Genomic DNA, 4,189 nt, shown 5'->3' on the forward strand with positions numbered 1-4,189 from the left:
CGTCCTCCGTGAGTTGGAGAATATGTTCTCTATAGAAAGTCATCTTTGTGCCGAGCTCCAGTGTCGACTGTATCCATGTGCACACGGTATCTAGCTGAATTTGATCCTGACGTATGAGTCCGGCGATCTCTGTCCGTGTAAAAGAGAGGAGGGTGCATCTAGGGAGTACTGGGCCATGAGCTCTTGATATGTTCCCAGTCATAGTGCCCATCTCAATATGGTATCCAACTCTCTCATCCTCTCCTCCGTGTGACGTGATGTCATAGAAGACCGTCAGAAGGTTGCTCGTCCGGCAGTCTCCAAGAAGGATAATCCCTGGAGAACTCCCATTTGTCATCATCTTATACAGCAAATGGAGACTGCCTTCTAGGTGCAACATACTTCTATAATATTCACACTACAGCTAGTTCAATACCTAGTACGAGTTTTACAGCTTCATCTTCAAGCTGGTGTAGGCGTATAAGTATGCTGCTAGCAACTCGATACTATGCACACACAACCAACTGCTACCCTCAATCGACATTAAGCATGAAAATATGTACCTTGAGTCTTGATTTGTTTGTAGGGATGTGTAAGCCATTAAGAAGTTGTGCCTGCATGAGCATGAAGCTGCCAATTCCTGATTCAATCACTAAGTGGCACCCACGGCATGTGAAGCAAAGTAATTCCGTAGTAGTAGTAAGAGCTCAAGAAGAGCATAATATACATGAGTAGGGAGACAATGAAAACTTGGACCTGAGTGAGCATGGCGCATAGAACATCCGACGGGCTCAAAAAGAGGATCTTCTTCTTGGACACCGACTTGTTGGCTCCCACCATCTCCTACTTTCCCTTCTCCATGACTCTTCTGCCATCCTTGTCATCGCTCTCACCTTTGTCGGCATCAAGCTCACACCCTGCGCGATCTCACTGAAGCCTACAACCTCTATGAGATCGCCAATGATCTAACTCTGGCTCATGATCCTGCATCAGCTCAGGCGAAGCTGAGTCTGATCAAATTGACCTTACTCTGGAAGCAAAACCCACATGAACATAAGTGCAGAGTCGACGTGGACGTGAAAATGGCAAGAAAGCCCGTCCGTCGTGCATCTACGGAACATATTTTCAAACATCGTCTTGCCTATAGCACCACCTTTTGCCTTGATTGACAGCTTTGTGAAGGTTAGCTTTAGGGTAGGACGGCTCACCAAAAAATTTATAGTCTTCATGCTGCTACAACTAAACCTCTCCAATTAGTGCATACCGATCTTTGTGGTCTGCTGCCTATGGACTCTCTAACCCACAATCTATTTCATTACCTTTATTCACATTTTTACTCAATTTACTATCGTTGAAATCCTAAAAGACAAGTCTACTCCAGTTGTTCTCCGTGTATTTCAAAGATGTCATATGTTTGTTACATACCAGCAATTGAACCTCTCTATCCAATCTATGATCACATTTAGTACATCAATTCCCGTTTAGAACTTAGTGGTGATCCTCATGGGATCTTCCAACACTTCTGTGGTACCTACTACCCCACAAAAAAATGGTCTTACTGACTGTAAAGACCGTACCGTACTTGATTCTCTTATTGCTGTTGCTGGTCTCCCTAATACCTTCTGGGACAATCGACACCATCCCGTACATTCTTTGGTTTGGGTCTCCACCTGACTATGCCTTCTTCGCGTGTTTGGATCACCTTGTTACACTTATGTACCAACTAAATCTCGAAACAAGCTTGGTTTATATGCAACCATGCAACAAGAGCAATTTTCACTTGTTACCATGCCAATCATTGTGTCAAAGGCTACCCCATCCACAACCCATCCTCCAAGATTTCTTCTACAGCCACAGCTTGATTTTTGACATAGTCTTCTTAATCTCCATTCAGATGTTCCCGCTATGTCCTCTCATCATTTCCAGCTCAACTACCCACCTTTTTTGCATGATGTCCCAAGTCCTTTCAATGGCTTCAAGTACTTCAAAAGCATCTACAGTGTCGTAGTAGAATGTCAACCCTCTTGGAGTCAGACTCATGGCCACACTCCATGGAATCTGAAAAATCAATGTTCCGTAGATGCAGCGTTGACATATGTTTTGTAGATGTAGAGAAATATGTTCTCCCTCCCTTTCTCTATTTCTTAAATGCTCCCACATGCTTTTAGGATAGAAGGGAATGTCTCCGAGTTTGGAAACAAGCCCTCCAAATTTAATTGTTCAAACCACCTACGACACTTTTCATCATGGCAATGGGCCAGTGATTAGTGTTTTCCAGCTTATGATATCTTTCTCAAGAAGCTCGTCAAACAGCTGTTCTGTTTTATTAAGAACACCACATTTAGCATACATGTCCACCAACGCGTTGCCAAGATTTGTATTTGTCCCAAAAAGATTGTCTTGAACAATATCTACGTGTACACTTCGGTCCTTCTACACAGATCTTAAACCTCCATAGGCCTTCACATAGTAAGCATACGTGATAGCATATGGCAACACACTTTGCTTTGTCAGCTTCTTGAAATCTTTTCAATGCATTTTCATTCGTAACAAGATTTTATGGCTAGAAATAGTGTCGTGTGAAGAGGATACGGGCCGGCAATGCAACGGATGCAAAGTTGGGAAGTCAAAGGCAAGATCAGAGGTAGAAAGTCCATGAACATCCCCCCTTCAAGTCCTAAGATCTTGTTCTCCATGCTTTTCTCCTCTTCAATTGCGGGTCCTCCTTCACGTGATCCAAAACAAGTGTCCTTTCGTCGAACTGGTGCCCGTATGCGATTAACGCAAGGGCTGAGAGTTAACGCAAAGGTACAGATTAGGCAAGGCTTGTGTGTTGGCTGCCAAGAATAAAATCTTAGGGATGATATGGGGAAATCCCTTTGGGGATGAGAGAGAAGGGAGGAGTGATGGCTGATCTGGCTCCATAGCACAGCAAACGCATCCTGAGAGGTGAAAACGCTGGTTTTTTGTAGAAAACACAGCCACCAAGGGGGAATGATCTCAGTTTTGAGAGAGTTTTTCACGATGGAAGCAATCAGCAGGGGATTGTTGGCTTAGGAGAAGAACCTCAACGTCTGATACCATGTGAGAGTAGGCAGCGGAAGTGGAAGCAAAAGCATGAGCATCAACTATAATGCTGCCAACAACAGCATATAGCTCAGGTTGAGTCCTTTTCAGGAATACATGAAGATCTGCTATATTTTTTCCACATGTGCCATACCGTTATAAGCTCATGCTCCATTCAACCACAAACTATCAAATCACTCATGTAGCTTACTCTTGCATTGAGCTCCACTTGGATTAAAAGGAGTTATAAGAAACTTCCCAAACTTATAGTTGAGATTATATCCTTCTTCATTTAACATGAGCTGCAACCTCCTAAATCTGACATTAATTTGCACCAAAACATTATCACCCCCTCTATCTTTACATCATGTGATAGTCATTTCTAGATAGTCAAACCCTATGGCATGCTTTAAAATCCCCAATCCTTTGCAAGCATGTCTACTCTCCTCATTGCAAGGTTCTATTGCACCTTCACATCCTTCATGACATGTGTCGTCTTAAACCTGGTTTTACAAACCATCTTTGTTTGCTTCTAGAACCTTGTCCACAACAAAATCTTCATCCAGCTTCTTTGAAGTAATGTCAACATTAGGATCATTGCCATGCTCATACATATCATGCTCATCGGACTCAACGTTATGTGCAAATACATAATCTGGCTGGTCTTCAAGTGTGCTGAATTGTTGGGGATATTCCTGTCCAACTTAAGCCGCCAATTCCCCTTCTTTTGGGGCTCCAAAAATGCACGACCACATTCCTAGTCAAGGGCTGATCATAGACATGTCTTCCTTGTTGTGCTTCAGTTGGCATCTACGCAGTCACATGTGGCTGAACGTTTTACCCCTCATCTTGGAACGGATCGGCTGCCAGATATATTGTCAAATATGGCTGATTTTTGCATTAAGAAACTTTAAGCCATGTGGCGTTGCTCCAAGAACTTCACATGGGTGAGATAACTTTGTCGACTGGGCTCATAGAGAAGGGTGGAGGCATAGAGTTGTCTTTGACATGTCATATGCTGAATGTGGCAACCATGTGTTGCATATGGTGCTTGCTAATGGGTATGGTGGATGTTGCTGTTAGGTGGAGCGAAAATGAGAGTTACTCAAGATGAGTGATCCGATCGTGCTCAAGGTTCCTTTTA

At 43.3% G+C, this 4,189-nt stretch overlaps 1 pseudogene; it reads right to left on the reverse strand.

Annotated features, from left to right (window-relative positions):
* Positions 1 to 3,107: 3,107 nt before the first annotated feature.
* LOC147448416 (uncharacterized) lies at positions 3,108 to 3,946 on the reverse strand (annotated as a pseudogene).
* Positions 3,947 to 4,189: the final 243 nt, after the last annotated feature.

This window comes from Adiantum capillus-veneris, chromosome 10 (genome assembly GCF_014529385.1).
Source record: "Adiantum capillus-veneris isolate H3 chromosome 10, ASM1452938v2, whole genome shotgun sequence".
In the NCBI taxonomy this organism is placed as follows: Eukaryota; Viridiplantae; Streptophyta; class Polypodiopsida; order Polypodiales; family Pteridaceae; genus Adiantum; species Adiantum capillus-veneris.